The sequence below is a fragment of the Pelodiscus sinensis genome, chromosome 29 (assembly GCF_049634645.1).
Source record: "Pelodiscus sinensis isolate JC-2024 chromosome 29, ASM4963464v1, whole genome shotgun sequence".
NCBI lineage: Eukaryota > Metazoa > Chordata > Testudines > Trionychidae > Pelodiscus > Pelodiscus sinensis.
Genome location: NC_134739.1, coordinates 14,272,001 through 14,291,361, shown reverse-complemented (window position 1 = coordinate 14,291,361; position 19,361 = coordinate 14,272,001).

Below are 19,361 nucleotides of genomic sequence, written 5' to 3'. Positions count from 1 at the left end.
TGAGGGTTACAAAAATACAGCATTTCTTCAGTTAACTAGTCAATGGAGACCAAGAAGAGAATATTTGCAGTTGAAAAAATGAGTACAGGGAGATGCATTTGGTGACAAAGGATTACACAACAAAAATGTACATAAAATACAGCATTTGTATTTTAAGTCTGCCTTGTCCTTAAAACTTTGCTCTTGAAACAGGCAGGCTCATCAGCAGCTGAGCGGAGGGGGGGGGAGTTTTTCAACAGTGAATGATCTTCAGCTGCCCAAATAAGGAAGCTGTCTTTACAAAAGGAGGGTGTTCTCCACCTTTAGCATTAATTCCTCTTATACTCTCCAAATCAGCAAATTACGTGCAGGAGAGAAACTCACTGATGTCAAATTCGTTCACGAATGAATGAATTCCCATGCATTTCAAATTTGTGTATCACTTATTTACTACCAGCAAACCAGGAGAATTACATTGTCTACTGTAATTACATTGTCTATTGTCTATCGTCTACATGTTTTGTTAGTCTTTAAGGTGCTACTAGACTATAGGTTGTTTTTTAAGTTTTTCTTGTTACAGACTAACTCAGCTATCCTTCTGAACCTATTGTCTACTGTAACAGGGTCAAGCTGGGGGACTACAATAGATAGAGAGAAAGGCAGCTCTAAAGCATCAACAGCTTTGGTCAATCAGGAGCAAAGGAGATAGGGCTGCTGTAAATCAATCAGAGTCAGCTGATCTCACCTGAGGCTGCCATGGAGCCTTTAAAAAGGAAAGTGATAGCAATGTAGCCATGTTAGTCTAGGGTAGCTGAAACAAAATAAGTGCTACATAGTCCAGTATTTTGTTTTAAAAGGAAGTCCTCCTTTTGGGGAGGGTGGAGAGAAAGTGCAGGCGGGTGAGCCCACCTGCCCCTGGCCTGAGACAGAAAAAAAGCAGGGGGTTTAGGCCCCCTCTCCTTTACCTGGTAGCCTGAGAGCCCAGCTGAGAGCTGGAAAGCACTGTTTTGGCAGGCTTGGCTGGCTCTGGGGCACTGGCTCCAATGCCCTTTGTGGCTGAGGGACCAGAGCTAATACCCTTCCAAGGGCTAATAGCACAGTACTGAGACTTCCCAGTGAAGGACTGAGCAAGGTACTGGGACCCAGGAGTGGGGTCACCCTGCCACGCTATATAATATCCATACCAAGTTCACTATTCTCTTATTGCACCAACTATGCCCTATGATTTTGCAATATAAAACATACATCTCTCAAACCACTGCTTTACAAAAGATCAAAACCTACACTGAACATCAATGGGGATTAAATCAGATTGGGAGTTTAGGCATGTAAATACAGTTGAGAATCTGGATTTACGTTCAGACTTCACTTTTATGCCTTTGAAAGCCTCCTCTGACATTCCTAGTTTTCTGACTTAGATCTAATTTCTGTTTCAGTCTGGAATCCCTTCTGAACCAATATGTTTTCCTGTGCAATGAGGAAGGGTGACTTTTAAGGACTGAAAAAATCAGACACCCCACACACCATTTTTCTGGTGTATTTTTAAAAGTAATTGTCTACTCTGGTTCTGTCAGACAGACACATTTATCCCTGCTGCTGTAATTCCACAGACCTCAGCAGCATTGCACCAAGAATGAATCTGGTCTAAACCATCGATCAATTGTTTGAGCAAGTGGAGTTACAGCTGTTCAGCCTGGCTGGGAGACGGATAACAGGGTCTGAATTGCAAAGAAAAAACTCCAATAGAGACCCCACTTAAAACACAAACCCAAGTTTTAATACTGACTGATTCAGTGTAATTTTGCTGTCCTGAGCCTTTCCTAGTTCCTATATGAAAACATTTCTAGTATAATACTTGTGCCTGGAACTGCCTTTTGACCCCTTCTCCTCCTGCCCTACACATGGGCTATGTCTAGACTGGCATGATTTTCTGCAAATGCTTTTAACAGAAAAGTTTTCCGTTAAAAGCATTTGCGGAAAAGAGCGTCTAGATTGGCACGGACGCTTTTCCACAAAATCACTTTTTGCGGAAAAGCGTCCGTGCCAATCTAGACGCACTTTTCCACAAAAAAAACCTCGATCGCCATTTTCGCGATGGGGGCTTTTTTGCGCAAAACAAATCTGAGCTGTCTACACTGGCCCTTTTGTGCAAAAGCTTTGCGCAAAAGGACTTTTGCCCGAACAGGAGCAGCATAGTATTTCCGCAAGAAGCACTGATTTCAGACAGTAGGAAGTCAGTGTTCTTGTAGAAATTCAAGCGGCCAGTGTAGACAGCTGGCAAGTTTTTCCGCAAAAGCACCTGCTTTTGCGGAAAAACTTGCCAGTCTAAACAGAGCCATGGAGTTTACCGTCCTATTGCAAGAACAGAAAGATCACTGCAGTCTTTGAGGAGGCCACTGTTTTGTTTTCTTGCTCCATTCCAATATCTTGACTCTCAGTGCAGTAATAGATGGTAGGGTAGTCTGCAAAAGAGGGGGATATCTGAGATTGGAGAGGACATCAGGCCTCTGAAATGGTGGAGGAAAAAATCTGAGGTTATCCAAGAGCTTTAAAAATGTTGGGAAGATACTTGAGTACAAAGGAAGAGGAATTGGAGACAGTAGAGAGTATGGGATAGGGGAGCTCTGATTCATGTTGCTGTATAAAACTGAGCCCAAGAACAGAGGCCAAAGAGGCAGACAGACTCTCTTCCTTTTATCCCTCATCCTTCAGTGCTGGAACCAAACCTGCGTGAAGGAAATGATCATGTTTTGCGCTTCTGAAGCACTTTCCATGCAAAGCACTTTATAAACATTTATAACTCAGCCACTAAGGAAGTAACCAAGAATTGCTATCAGTTTTACAAGTGGGGGATTTCTGAAGCATGCAGCAGAAAATAGCTGTCAAAGAGGAAGGGAACTTCAATAAAATGAACCTTATGACAGATGGAGCAGGGGACCAGATCCTCAAAGGTATTTAGGCACCTAACTACCACTAAAACCGTACAAGTTAGGTACCCATATGCCTTTGAGGATATGGGCCTAAGTGACTTGCATGGTCTCACACCAGTCATGAATGGAGTGAGAAATAGAATGTGGACCTCTGGATTCTTCCAGTATCAATCTAATCCCCTTGCATCAGCTTGCATTTTGATTTGGGCCCTGTTCTGAAATGCCCATGTCATGGGATTTAGTTAACGATCCGGTGAAATAAGCTGGTGTGCCCTGATGTGGTGCACCAGTAAGAGACTAGAGGCCACAGCCCCCGCCGCCCTGGCCAGCCCCCAGTGCTTGGGTAGCCAGGCAGGGTGGTCCCCGCCACCCCAGGGATCTGGCAGTTGCACAGCATGGTGGCTGCACTCCCAGCTCCAAGCTCTCCCACACAACCCACCCCCAACTCTGACTCCTATTCTCCCACCCATTGCCCTCAGCTCCCCCATGCCTCCAGCTCCCTGTCCTCAGTGCCCTCATAGCTATCCCCCACAACGTCCATCCCATACTTAAATTTCTTACAGGTGCTGTCTTATCACAACCCCCCTTGAACAGTACCTGTGAGAAATTTGTTACTTTTGCCTCTGCTTAGAACTGACTCAAGACATGTCATCTCCTTGCCAGGGTCTTACCAGACTATTCTTGTCTCAGAACAAACCAGAGACAACAGTTTACCTTGGTGGTGCATTCAGGTAGATTCAAAGCACCAGCCAATTTGTACATCCTGGCCCTGGAAAGAGCTGTTTTTGGCATATTCCTGCTCCAGAATCACCAGTTGCCCCAGACTAAAAGCAGTCCTGTGTCCTCGTCAGCTTCCCAACTGGGAGACAGCTTCCAAGCCAAACCTTTCTCTGTTGGTTCAGCATCAGTCAGTGGCTAGGTATTTGTTGTCTTGGCTCGCTGTTGAGAAATTAGAATGACTTTAATTAACGCTCTGTCCTCTAACCGCTTGTCTTTTAAAAGAGCTCAACTCATCTCCCAGTTAGGCACCTGAATAAAATGATCAGATGTTGTAAAATGCCTGCCAAACAGCAGCTCCTGCTGTTGCTGGTGGGCCAGATTTTCAGGAGAATTCAGCCCGCTGTGTCATTTTAAAAAATCAGACCACATTTGGGGCAGGGGAGATGGTGGGAGCTAAGCACCTTGGCTTTTACTGAGGCTTCTAAATGGAGCATTTTTGAAAACCTGCCTCCAGAGGTGGATGCTTCAAACTCTGCCCTGAGCACTTTTTCCATGAGAATCACTAAAACAGACCCCCATGGTGGGTTCTGAGTACTTAGGGGCCTGAATGAGAACTGGTCTCTTTCGAAGCATGACAAGAAGAGACTGTTAACTGCCCCTTTTATTTAACTTGAGGAGAATCAGCCAAACTCATATTGAAAAGAAAAGTGTGTGTGAGGGGATGGGGAGAAACAGCGTCCACTCGACAGGCTTCAGAGCACATTTTCTATCAGTTTCTGCTCTAACAAGCTGCATCAGTTTCATCTCACTAGATCTGATGGTTAGTGAACAATGTTTAATGTCCTGGAGGGGCGGAGAGACATAATTGTGTTTTGCAACGCTGGGAAAAGAATCAGAGTGAAATTAGTGTCACCGGGCAGAATCCTTGCCCTTTAAATTACTTGATAGAGTGGGGGCAATCAGAAAGGAAATGAAGTTTTGAAGCTGCCCTTCAGCTAAGGGCGAACAGATCAGCTGCAACTGGCGACAGAAAAGGGGGTTTAGAATCATTGTACTCTCGCGTGTCAGAGTCTGTCCTGGTCAGTTTCCCAGTGGTGGAATCCAGAATGGAGTAAAAACAAGTCTTCTCTTCCCAGTGATTCCCCTTAATGCAGGTGCTACTTCCAGTGTGAATCTCCTGCCAGGTTTGAGTCAGTAAAGTTGGGGTCATGGAAGAGCTGCAGAAGCTGGTGCTGCAGAGTGCGTTTCCCAGGAAAAAGGATTTACAACAGAGGGTAGGGGTGCTGCTGAGGCAGCTCCAGCTCTTTTAAGGCCCAGAGAGCAATTTCCCTATCCCCATCCCTCCTTCAACGCTTCTTGGGCTCTGGGCTAAAGAGGTGCAAACTGTGTCTGCTGCAATGGCCCAGTTCTCCCAGCATGGTATTGAAAATTAGACATCACCTCCTCCTAGATTTCTCTTGTATAAAGCGGTTCCTCACGCCGATAAACCAAACCTCCATTGTGTTGCTTCCTTTGATGTGTGTGTTTTGGAAGCAAGTTCCTATAAACTTCTCCGCCTTTCAGGCTTTTAAGTCTTGCCCCGTATGGCTGTTGCCTTGTTCTGGCCATTCATGGTGCAGTTCTGTGGCTTTTGTTTTCTGTGTGTGTGTGGGAGTGTTAGTGACATGTCTTGGCTGACATGTTCTTACAACAACTTCTAGCTGATGAATTTTACCAGTAAGTGAGCTGGGCGACATAGAAGTGATCCTGAGCAATGCTTTCAGCTGGGAACTCTGAGGACTTGTCTCAACTAGGCATTGGTGTCATTACATAGACACTGAGGCTCTGTCTACACTCGTGGCTTCTTGCTCAAATACGGCCGTTCTTGTGCAGGAATCTGCAGAGCGTCCACACTGCCCCCCCGCTCTTGCGCAAGGAAATTTACAGTACGTCGTGGCAAGAGAGGGCTTCTTGCACAAGAGCTACACTCTTTTTTAACAGGTGTAAGCCCTCTTGCACAGGGCTCTTGCACAAGAGGGCAACGATCTCACCAGTGCTTCTGGGGTGATAAAACCATGGCTTAGTTATAAATGGAAGATCCAAGCCATTGATGGATTTGATAGAGCACCTAAGCTTTTAACGCTGGATTCAGAAATACATGACCAGTTGAAGTCATCTGGGGGGCAGCGTTACTCAGCAACGACTTACAGTCCATCGATCAGTATGTCTTGGCACTGGGTTATGGGTTTCATAAATGACAACAGCCATTAGTTGGCCTTTTTGTGGGAGGTAACTGGTCAACATGAAATGTGCCGTGTGGCAACCTGGGAAGGGATTTGTTTATCCCAAACCATCTGCCTGTCCATTGTGCTTAGCCCATTTGCTGACTGGCGCATTACAGATATTACACAAATAGAGAGCAGTGAAACTGCAACTTGCATCTTGCTCACGTTTTACATAGTTTCCATTCAGCTGTCCCCTCTCAAACTTGTGAATTGTGAAGTATTTATTCCTATTGCTATTTATTGGCATAGTGTACAAACATCCTAATCTAGCTATTTAGCTTACACTCCCCAATACCTGTCCACCTAATGACTCCCATCACATCTTATATCTGAGCTCCTCTCATTACTTAGAAGAACCTTAAACAACAATGGTCCTTCAGTACCTTAGGGTATGTCTACACTGCCACCCTAGTTCGAACGAGGGTGGTTAATGTAGTCAATCGAAGTTGCAAATGAAGCCCAGGATTTAAATATCCCGGGCTTCATTTGCATCTTGCCGGGCGCCACCATTTTTAAATCCCCGGTAGTTCGGACTCCGTGCCCACGGCTACACGCGGCACGGAGTAGGTAGTTCGAATTAGGTTTTTTAATTCGAACTACCATTACACCTCGTTCCATGAGGAGAATTAGAAAGCCTAATTTGAACTACCTACTCCGTGCCGCGTGTAGCCGCGGGCACGGAGTCCGAACTACCGGGGATTTAAAAATGGCGGCACCCGGCAAGATGCAAATGAAGCCCGGGATATTTAAATCCCGGGCTTCATTTGCAACTTCGAATGACTACATTAACCACCCTAGTTCGAACTAGGGTGGTAGTGTAGACATACCCTTAGAGACTAATAAAAATATATAAATAATATCATGAGCTTTTGTGGGTACAACCCCACTTCTTCAGATGACTAACATGACTACCCCTCTGAGACTACTTAAAAAAACGTCAGTGCTCCCACCCCTCCCCCACCTACAAAAAAGCAGGGTTATGGCTTTGTTTCTGAATGGAGCTGTGGGAACATACTGTTGTGGGAAAGCCTAAGTGAAATAGTGAGGTTTGGATTTGTCTCTGAATGCAGAGATCTTGATGGTGGTTTTATTTTTTCTGGAAGCAAGGTTCATATTCATGGCAATGTTCACCTAAGACTGTCAAAGCATTTTACAGACATTAATTAGTCTCCCAAGACTGCAGGGATGCAACTGGCTAGCTACAAAAACATGTGCAGGGGCTAGTTTCAAAAGAGATTACAGAGGCACACTGTTTTGGATGCTCTCAAAACGGGGGAAATTTTGGAAGTGGATATTCAGAGGTTCTGGATATTTTTGTCCCACTCTTTGTTCATCTCAGTTACTTCCACACTCTGAAACTGAGGCCTTGTCTACACTGGCATGTTTTGAGGGCGCTTACACTACAATGCAACTTTTGTTGGAGAAAAACAACCAGTTGTGATGACAAAAACCGTCTGTCCCTTTGAAAGATGTTTGTCTTTTATTGTTGTCAAAGAGTCAGTGTGGTCTCTGCTGCTTGTTTTGTCAACAGAACTGACTTTCCCAGTACACCACAGTGCCTGCCCCGGTGGCTGTGCTCAGTGTTCTTTGATCTCTGCTGCCATGCAGGCATGCACTTCCTCTCTTTCAAAGCTCTGGGAAGTATCTGACAGCTGAGTGAGCTGTTCCATTTGGGGAACAAAGAACAAATCATTGGAGTGTTCCTGTTCTGCCCTGCCAGGAACCCAGCGGCTGGCTGGCTGCTGCTGCAGGGGGAGGGCTGGAGAGACGGCTGTGTTGCTTTGCCATTCCTCAGCACAGAGAGCTCACAGAGCTACCAGGGAATCCCAAGAAGTGTGGGGATCAGCTCTGTCTTCCCACAACACAGCACTGTGGGATGCTTCCCCACAATGCTTTGCTCTGTCTGCTGACAGGGTGCTAGCCCTGTGGTCATGTAATGTTGACAATGGGGGGCAGAAAAACTGGTTTGACCTGTTTTCACTGTTGGTGACTTTTGCATGTTGATGGCACTTTTGTCGCCAAACCTTCCTGTTGTAGACACAGCCTGAGTGTTTGTTCAATTTTTCCAAAGGGAGCCATCACATTAGGTTACAGTACCCAGCTACTGCTGCATCTGCCTGTTTCAAAATATAAAAGTTTTTGTGCATTGCTCTTGGAGCCTGCCACTCTTGGGTGACTGCTGGGTCACACAAAGCACATACCCAGCCCTGGGAAAAATGCAAGCTATCAGAAATGCAGGCAACGCTTGGACAAGTATGAGCATTTCAGCACATCAGTCACGTTGTTCCTGCTCAGCGGAGCTGCTAGAGAAACACTGCAGAAAAGGAATATGCATCAGCTACGGGGCTTTCAGCCCAAACGGATACATTTTGATCCATGACTACCTTAAGGCACATAGAGTGCTGGCAGCCTCCTGGTGCATTCAACGTCACACTCACATTGTGGCAAGTAACTATGGGTCTGCCCATGAGCCTAAGGGATAGGGAGTGACTACAGTTCCTGGTGTTTGGGGCAGGGATCCAGTACACTCTCCCCTTGTTGTGGAGACACAGACACAGGAACAACAGCATCCAGGGACAACCCCTGCAGAGAACTCTACTCAGCATCAATGTTCCCTCTCATTTTTTTTTACATCCGTGTGCAGAATAAATTTTGTTATGTGCACCAAGGCATGCGCAGATGTGCACCACCAGTAGAAACACCTGCTGTCAGATGAGGGTGCTCTGCTAATCCACTGGGTGACATTAGAATCTCTCTTGGGTGGCCGCCCAGGTGCTGAGCTTACGGGGAACACTGCTCAGCACCCAACCCCATCCTCCTATTTGGGATTGGGAAAGAACTTTCCCTCAGGATCAGATTGGCAGAGACCCTCTGCATGTGGTTGGGTGCGGTGATTTGCCTTTCTCTGCAGCACGGGAAATGGGTCACTTGCAGGTAAAAACTAGTGTAAATGGTTTTCAGCCCTAGATAAGGGGTCTGCAGGTTGAGCTCCTCTACCCACACCTGAAGAGCTTGGGCTTTGACACAGGGCAGTGGGGCTCAGATTTTAGCCCTGGATACCAACAAGGTTTGAGACCTGCTGGATTAGAGGGTCACGAAGATCCCTTCCGGCTTTAAATCTAAACCAGTGGTCCTCACCTTATTTACCATGGTGAGCCGCATATGCAGCTTGTGGGTCACATCCATGCAACATTTATGCTTTTATATGGCCCCGGGGAGGTCCCATGGGCCTCAGCGTTTTGCTGATTAGGCCACTAGCAGCCTGTGGACCACAGGTTGAGAACCACTGGTCTTAAATCAACGGTGCACCATGTGCAATTCGACACCAGCCCCAGCCGCCCGGGAGTTTTTTAAAAGGATGGTTCCAGCCCACGGTCCTGGCATCAGCAGGAGCAGGTGATCTAGAGGTTATCGGAAAACAGATTAGCCACCTCGCCATCCCAGAAGCATCGCACACCTCAGCAGGAAGGACTGAATCCTTCAGAGAGAAAATTGGGAGTTGAGATGATGGTCCATGGCAATCAGCCAGGTCATTTCCCCGGGTCAGGCATTACCACCCACCAATGCATTACAGCTTGGGGTGGACAGACCGACCAACCAGGAGTAGAGGGTCCATACTGAGGATGCAGTTCTATTGCTCATTCAGAAAAAAAAACGCAATTAGCGCCATTGTCAGCCAAGTTTGCAGCATTTAGAAATCTGTTCTCTGCGTTTGTGGTGGACAGCAGAGGCCAGCGAGGGAAGGGACTCCAGAGGAACAAGGCACTCAAACTGGTTACATGCAAATCAGCTCACATGAAGACACCCCCTCCTCCACCCATTATGCCAATGAAGGACAGCTTTGTTAACCAGAGACCAAGCATAGCAAGGCAGTGTGCCCTCCTAGAGAGATGGCTGGGTCAGGGACTCAGGACATCGAGTCTCATGGTCTCAGCTCTGCCTCTGACCTTGTTGAGTGACGTTGGCAAGTCTTCGTGCCTCAGTTGTCCCATCTGTAAAATGGGGATGAGGATATTGAACTTACAGGTTAGTGCTTGGTGCTCTGGGGAGGAGAAGTGATCGGTAAAAGTAAGGTTCTGTCATAGCACCTGGCTTCTATCACAACACCAAAGAAAGACCACAGGTATTTGTGACTGTCCTGGGTGCGTAAGTGCAGAGCAGCCAATGCCTGGCTTGAGTTGTCTCATTTAGTGTAACCGTGTCCCTGATGTGACTATGCCAGCAGCACCTGACTGAGAACATGGGAGTCTCTGCATGCGAGGTGAGTAGCTGGCCCCTTCGTCAGGATCTGGACACATGCCCCCTCCAAGACCTCGGTGTGACTGGAGCATGCAGCATGTTTCTGCACATTCCAGGGTATGCCGCTCACTAAGGATGTGGACATTTAACTGGTTAATGGGTGAGGCCTACCAGTTAAATGATTAAGGTTCCAGCTCTCTCCCCCCAACCCTCTTTAATTGGTTAACCAGTTAAACAATATGTTTAACCGGTTAGCCCAGGGGTTCTCAAACTTTGTGATACTGTGACCCCCCCCCCAATTGCTTGCAACCCCCTGGGGGGTCGGGACCCACAGTTTGAGAAACGTGGGGTTAGCCAATTAAAAGGGATTTTACATACCTGCTGCTCACCAAAGGCTGGGGAGGGGTGTGTGTGTCAAAGTTAAACTCGTGATTGGTCCTCTGGCCTCCTGAGACCCTGCCTACCCCAGAAAGTCAGTGGTTTGATCTTTGATTTTCAAAAATTAGCTCCCTGTACACTTGTAACATGTTTTACATGGTTTCTGCTACTGATCCTCTTTAGCAACCCACTTATTCCCCTGCATTTGTGCACTTTGTTTAGCGGGCGGGGACTCAAATTCCTTGGTCTTCTTATGGTTTTGAGTATAGTGCCATCCTGTGCATGCACAGAACAGTGCAGTAGAGACCTGGGCACCAGAGGAGGGTCTGAGGGCCCACAACCCGCCACACATTTTGGGTTTCGTAGGTGCCTGTAGCTAGTAGCTTTAGCCAAGCCAAGGCTCAGTCTAAAAGGTCTGGTCTCAAGCCCCTTCTAAGTCAGCGGGAATCATTCCATGGATTCTAATGGACATTGGATCGGGCATTTTCAAAAGACCAAAATCTTCTACTGCCAGGGCCAGCTTTTGCAAAGTGCTGGGTTTTGGGTGTTGAGCAACTCTGTAAATGAGCCTTGGTTCGTGGGAATACAGCTGAGCATTTTGATCCTTCCAGCTCAGGAGGAGGAAAGGGCCAGCAGTCACATAGCAGGGGTGGGGACAGGGAAGCATTTGTGATCAGCAGACGCTGCAAAGGGACCATCACAAATGGAGTGTCATGTGCTTTCATGCTCCCCTTGGGAGACGGGAGCCCAAGGAACCGAATGATAAATAGCCGTGAAAACGCCCACTGCTGGATTTCCAATGCCAGGTGACAACGGCTTGGCAGTTTGTCTTGACTCCCATGCCTGAATCCGGGCACTGGTGTCTTCTTGGCTCTTTTTAAAAATGTATTTATTTCCAACTTGCTCTGCCCAGCTAGTGTCTTTGGACTATGACAGCCGGTGCTACCCCCGAGCTGCGCCCCTCATGACTTGTACACCCTGCAACCGGTTTGGAACCGGCACGGGATCGGAAATACGCCCCTGGTGACACCGTGTCTGCTTGTGCTCCCCAGCTCTGCATTTGCTTGGGATACCTCGGGCTGTCCCTTTCCCCCTGCCGATCGCTCAGTGGGCCTTGCTTAATCGAGTGTTATTTTAGGGACAGTGCTTAGGGCTCTAAAGTGCTGTTTCTACCCCCTCTCACTGCTAGCAGGTTTCTCCCGTTGGGCAGAAAGGTGCATCCATGCTCTCTCCCCTCCCTCACTAAGAAGGGGAAATGTTCCAGGATTTGCAAGGAAGCAGCAGCCGGGGAAAGGGAGAGAGGTCCTACAGGGAGTGTTTGGGATGCCAGGGTTGAGTGAGAGTCAGTCATTCAAAGGCCCTTGAAATCAAAAGTCCATTAATTGTCTCTCTGACTTACTCCCGTGAGCAAGGGAAGCATGACTGGATCCAGGCAGAGCCAAAGCCGGGGGCTTCTTCCAGTGCGCCTTAATTTTAATGAGCTTTTTTTATTAGAAGTAGCGACTCTACAGAGCTTTCCGGGAGAAATAATGCCACGTGCTCACCCCTGCAAGCAGCCATGAGGCGGGTTCCAAACGGCTTTGCAGCCTGATGTGACACGTGCCCAGGCATTTCCTGTAAAGCTTGGAAACCCTCCCGAGCAAAACTTGGAAGGGAAGAAAAGAGCCGCTTGCCAAGAGCCAGCAAACAGAGCTCAGCACGGATGTGATTGTAACATGGTGAATTCAGTACTTGGTTACCCTAAGGTACCCTCAGCCTCCCTGGCACAGACCTCCCGACCTAGACACACAAGCAAGTGCATATTTAGGGTGCATCTACAGTGCAATGCTATTTTGGGATACTGGAATATCCCAAAATAGCTATCCCGCATCTCCACGGCAAGCTCGTCATTTCAGGCTCGGTATTCCGATGTCCCCATAATCCTCATTCCACAAGGAGTAAGGGACAAATTAAGAAATAAGATAATTTGAAATTAGATTAAAATAAGATACACAATTTGTGTAGCTCAAATTGCATATCTTATTTAGAGTTACAGTGTAGTGGAGATGCACCCTTGGGGTATGTCTACATTGTACAACTATTTGGGGATACCAGAGGTATCCCCAAATAGCTACCCCATGTCTACACAAGCCACCTGTTATTTTGAAATATTTTTTGAAATAATGGGCATGATATTTCACCAGCCGGGTAAACCTCGTTGCACAAAGGATAAGAGATCACCTGAAATAGCTTATTTTGAAATTTGGCATGTCTACACAGCTCCAGATTTTGAAATAACATGCTATTTCAAAATTGATTTGAAATAAGATATGCAATTTGTGCTACACAAATTGAGTATCTTATTTCGAGATTGGGGTGCTGTGTAGACACACCTTAGTGTGGTTTGTTTCCCTGCAGACCCTCAGACACTCATTCATATGTGTACTTACATTTGTGTACCCACGTCTGTGTGTAAAGAAGCTAGAAATAAGATATACACAATAGTGTGTAGCTCAAATTGTGTAGCTTACTTCGATCTTATTTCAAAATATCTTATTTCATAATTTGTCCCTTACTCCCCGTGGAATGAGGTTTACAGGGTCGTCAGAATAAGGGGCTTGCTGTGAAGAGGCAGGATAGCTATTTCGGGATACCAAAATAGCGTTGCAGTGTAGAGTAGCCCAATATAATTGGCACTCAGAATTTGAATGGTCTTCATCGCATGCACCCGAATATCTACCTATCCCCCCAGTTCATCCATCTACTCATCTATACACTCGCCAATATCTATCCATCTCCATACACTCGCCAATATCTATCCTCATGCACACTCCTCTATCCCGGTACCCTCCCCCCCCAAAATCTATCCATCCATCGATCCATCTAATGAAGTAGACCCTATTGTTCTATCAATTCATAGCGACAATTTCCTTTTCAAACGAGCAGGGGATTTTGCCTGGGGTAGCTCTAGCGCTAGAGGTGGACGGAAGATACCCGGCCCGATCACTGGAGCGGTTTTCGCCTTCGCTTTTGGAGAGCTGCCCGGTTCTGTACCTGGAGTTTAACGCGCTGCGTTTCCCCTCCAGCTGCCCGGGCGGTTAACCCTTTCCGGTATTAGCTGGCCCTGGGCCAGGCAGGGTCCGTTGTTAATTGACACGGGGCGGTGACAATGAACTAAAAGCAGCCAAAGGACAGTTGTCTGGGCAGTCGGAAAGCTTCCGGGCTTTCCCCCTGTTTCTTGAAAATCAACCCGTGAATGGGCCGGATTGCACAATGGAAATAAAGCGAATGGGGGGGGGGGGGCGGCAGGATCCATTCTCCGCGTGGGTCCGAGGACAGAAAACTTACAGCCAGTTCTCGGTCAGGAAATACAGCGCCCCCCTTAAAGACCATGGTTGGAATAATTGTGTCTCCATAGACGGGTAAAAAACTGGAGTCAGTAATGTCCGCTCCTCCTCCCACATTTATAGAGGAAAAAAATGACGTTAGAAATAAAATACCTGTAAATGACCAAACTAGTCCGGTGCGGAAGAACAGATGCTCCCGACTAGAATTTCCTTCTGTTTTGCTCTGGTTTCGAATTGCAAAGTTTTCTGTAGATTCTCAGATCGGAAAGTATCAGCTTTCAATCTCGGGAAGCTATTCTGTTTAGTAAAAGGAAGCACATGTTTTCCGACGATCATGTACTGATCCAAAACCTCCTCAAAAGTATCCCATCGACTTGAAAAGTTTTGGGGATCAGGCCCGGACAAAGAATCCATTAACCTCCAGAACTTCAATAGACCAAAATGAAAGGACCAGTCTTTAGGATAAATCTAAAGTTCCCGGAGAGAGAACCTAGAAGAAGCGTCTCTTAGCACATGAAGAGGTAGGGATCCGTTTATTAATCGGATTTCGCCGAGATTCCTTTAATCGGGATTCAGTGCGGATTCATTCTGCCGGCAGGGTTCAGGAAATGCTAGCTGTGTTACAAACAGAAGACAGAAATCTATCCCCGAGTCTTTTCCCCCCAAATTTGACAGGATCTGTTTTAATCATGACAAGTGGTTTGATTTTTTTTTAAATCAAATGTAATAGTATCTGGTTTTTGTCTTTGTAAGAAGAAGGATTGATCTGGAAACGGCATTAAATGCTTCCGCATGGCTTGTCTTTCTCACCACAAGAAACGAGTCCAATAAAAGACTGGATCAAATAATACCAAGAAGGGATTGATTAACTTAATTAACTGGATGTGTGTGGATTTAGAGTAAATTAAATGGATTTATTTAATTAATTGGTTATTTGTGCAGGAGAAAAGCAGGATCGGATCATTTATATTTTTGACACTAATTATATTGGGTTGGAAACCCTATTTGGCCTGTTCCATGCCCTGGTCTACACTAGGAGATAAATTCAAATTAAGAAATGCAACTTCAGCTATGTTAATTGCATAGCTTAAATGGAAGTATCTTAACTCGAACTTTGGCACGATACACACTGCAGAAAGTGGAAGGGAGAGTATTCTCCCTTTGACTTCCCTTACTCCTCATAGAAGCAGGACTACTGGCATTGACCCGAGCGTCCCTCTCAGTTCAAATTAGTGTGTCTTCACTAGACCCTAAAGCTACATCTACATTGCACTGTAGTTTGAAATAAGATATGCAATTTGAGCTATGCAAATTGCGTATCCTGTTCCAAGCTCATTTCAAAATAGCTTATTTCATCATTTGGTGCTACCTACACAGTACCAAATTTTGAAATAATCTGCTATTCCGAAATGTCTCTTACTCCTTGTGGAATGAGGTTTACAGAGATGTTGGAATAGTGAGCCCGAAATAACGGGCTTGCTGTTAAGACAGAGGATATCTATTTTGGGATACTCCGATGTCCTGAAATAGCGTTGCAGTGTAGACATAGCCTAAGGGTGTGTCTACAGTGCACCCATAGCTCAAAATAAGCTGCGCAATTTGAACTAATCAAAGACTATGTCTATCCTACATGCTTCTTGCACAAGAAGCCTTTTGCACAAGAGTTTTTGTGCAAAAACTTCTTGCACAAGAGCACATCCACACCTCAAAGAGCACATCCACACTGCTGGACACTCTTGCACAAGAAAGCTCTGATGGCCATTCTCTGTGCTCTGTGCTTTTTCCTCTGGAGCATCCACACTTGCCTTTTTGTGCAAGAACTCTTGTACAAAAGGGAGTTATGCCTCATAAAAGGAGATTTACCTATGGTGGAAAAAGCCCTCTCTTCTGCCATTTTACTCTTGATTTCCTAGTGCAAAAGTGCATTGGAGGAGTGGACGCTCCACAGGTTTTTGCGCGAAAACCTTGCAGTATAGACTAGCAAAATTGTGTAGCATATTTTGAGATAATTTCAAAATAGCTTATTTTGTCAACACAACACTTATTTTGAAATTAATTGCTATTCCACAACATCCCTTCCTTCTCGTGAAATGAGGTTTACAGGAACATTGGAATAGTGAGCCTGTTATATTTCGAAATAATGGGCATGCTCAAAAGACATGGAATAGCTATTTTGGGATACTGCTAGTATTGGGATACCTCTAGCAGTCTAGACATAACCTAATTCGAACTCTGGAAGATCGACTGTGGCTGCTTGGATCTTATCTGTAGTGAAGACATAGCATCTAATCAGATGCAGGTATTCCATTGCTCACAATTGCCTCTTTCCCCCTCCCCTCCAGTTTCTGAAAGTTGGTAAACAAATCCCCTCTCCAGCAGTGGAGTTCCCTTTAGAGGGCAGCTCAGGCCTGCTGCTTCCAGTGACATGAATGGCAAAGCTCCCCTTGACTTTAATGGAACCAGGACTATGGAATAAATCCCCTATTTAAATCAATGAGATTCTTCCCATTAAAATCCATTCATCCAGGATGTCATCCCTGATTTCTTCCACGCAACCCTCCGACTGTCTGGGGCAGACTGGAAGTTGTAGCATTTATTAACAACGTATGAACTGGGGAAGTGCGACTGTTGCAATGTGCCAGTTAGGCCAGACCCTTGTTATGCTTGTGAATCTTTTTGCAGATGGTGCACCCGTTAAGGATACCACGGAAGCGAGCACTAGCTAAGCAAATGCAAAATGGGGACGTGGGGAATAAAACTCCCACCGAAATCCAGACAAGCAGCGTGTCCTTATTTAGCCTGCATGTTGCCCATTCTACAGCAGGACACAACTTTGCAATGAATCCCAATCTTCATAAAGCTATGCTGTAATATACTGGGCACGTTTCCACCCTGCACTGATGCGGAGTCTTTCTCTACAAACCACAACATTCCTAAATTAGTTGCCTCGGGAGCTGCACAGGCTGTAGAATTAAAGTAATTAATGTAAGAGGGTATTGCAGGGCTCTATGAGGAGTTAATGAGCCTTCATAACATAATTAGAGCCTTTGGTTTTGCATATAGATTGTAAGTGTTTTGACTTCTTAATTAAAAACAATATTTCCAAGCAGCGCTTCCCAGATAACAATTAAATGCAGCCTCATCTCTCCTTACGGCTCTTGCTTCTTTATGAGGGCATCAGAATAATTTCCTGGTCTATTTCCTCCTATAAAAGGAGATTCTTGTCAGCGATTTAAAATGGCCCAGAGGTTGGAAGTGGCCTTGTTAATTGCCGCTGCGATCGACACTAAATGGAGAAATAGGCTGGCGGAATATGGAAACTCTCCTGAAACTTGCCCCTGAAGTCAAAGCCACAATGTCAGCAAACTCCAAAATAAAATCCAGTGTAAGCAGGTCTGTTCCTTAAAGGATGACTGGAGAGTTTTACCTCATACATCTACACAGCTGCGTTATTTTGGAATAATGGATGTTATTCTGTAATAATGTATTGAGCGTCTACGCAGCAAGCCTGTTCTTTCAAAATGCATTCAAAATAACGTGCTTCTTACTCCAACGTCTGTAAACCTCATTGTATGAGGAGTAAGGGAAGTTGGAGGAAGAGTGCTCTATTTTGAAATAAGTGCTGTGTAGACGTGCCCTTTGCTGCCAATTAGCATAGCTAACGTTGCATAGCTTATTCGAGTTTAGCCCTGCTGTGTAGATGTAGGCCATGTCTACACAGCGGAGCTATTTCAGGATACCTCCCATATCCCAAAATAACTATTCTGCATCTATAAACACTCCCATTATTTCAAAATATAACAGGTGCGCTATTCTGGCATTCCTGTCCCCTTGTTCCACGAGTGTTAAGGGATTTGTCAAAATAGCGCTTTATTTCAAAATTTGGCACTGGGTAGACGGTGCCAAATTCTGAAATAAGCTATTTTGAAATAATCTATGCAATTTGCATAGCACAATTTGTGTAGATTATTTTGAGGTAAGGGTGCTGTGTAGATGCACCTATATTGGGGGAGGGACTATTTATTGCAGCTTTTGAAAATGCAGGGAAATGGGATTTTAGAAACATCATAACCCCCCCAAAAAACTGGCCATTAAGAAAAAGGATGGAATGAATAGTTGGTCTGTTCAGGAGAGGAGAAATGAAAACTAATCACCCCAGGACACTTGCGACATGTTAAAACAGGATAAATCAGCTCCCCTGCATAAGAGCTAAGGGTACCTCTATATTGCACCGTAGGTCGAAATAAGATATACAATTTGAGTTATGCAAATTGCATATCCTATTTCGATCTCATTTCAAAATAGCTTATTTCCAAGGTTAACCCTTCCCATTTTCAACTCCATTCCTGGGCCATTCCCTGGATTTCAGATGTAAGCTGCCACCTGTATTCTGTAGCCAAGAAATGGGGCGCTGCTTGTGAATGAAGGCCCCCCCCGCTGATTCCTTAGACAGAGTGATTGGTCGCCACATGACACCCCTTCCCCAACAGGCCCAGGCATGGGGAACGGGGAGGTTAAGTTCAAGCATGCTAAGCAGAGTCTACCTTTGCCCCTTTAAAAATTCTTTCCCGGTCGCAGCACCCCCCCCCCCCGTTGTTTGCACAGGCCAGGTCCCCCTTTGGAAAGAGCCTGTAAATCCTTTGAGCCCGGATGTGCTTCCAGTCTATTTCCCAATGGGAAGCATTTCCAGAACAACATTCTTCGGGTCTCTTGCAGGGCAAGGGAGTTAAAGGGGGATGGTGCTAGTTCATGGCTACCCAGAGCTATTTTGAATCCTAGACAGGGGCGGGGCAACTACAAATCTCCCAGCATGCCCACTGGTAAATTGATCCAAGAATAGATACTGCATCACAACAGATCCATTCTTTCTCTGTGGTTTGGGCTGGTCTTTCTCCATAGTGTTAACTTTCATGTGCCTTAGGGGGTGTCTACACAGCACCCTAAACTCGAAATAAGGTATGCAATTTGCAGTATGCAAATTGAGGGTCTTATTTTGAATCTATTTAGATTCAATATAGCTTATTTTGAAAGTTGGCACATCTACACAGCACCAAATTTTGAAATAATGCACCATTTCAAGCCATCCCTTATCCCTTGTGCAACGGGGTTTACTGGGAAAGCGAAATAGCATGCCCATTATTTCGACAAATATTTCAAAAGAACAGGCGGCTTGTAGGTGTAACCAATTGCAACGTTTCTTTTGCTCCCCTCTTTCTAATCTATTGCAAGTGTTGCCCGGCTCTGCTGAGGGGGCCTGAGGTGAGATTTGAGTGGCAAAGGTGTTTTCCCAGGAAAGCTCACGATACTATTTTTTTTTTGCTAGGGCATGTCTACACTAAGAAATTATTTCAAAATAACTTATTTTGAAATAACATCTCCCGAAATAACAATTTCGAAATAGCTCTATTCCGAGCAAGAGTTCTTATTTTAAAATAATAAGCTTGCTCCTTGTGAAATAACTCTTTAGTGTAGACACGCATTTCACCCGGCTACTCCTTTGTAGCATAGAAATAAATAAATACAAT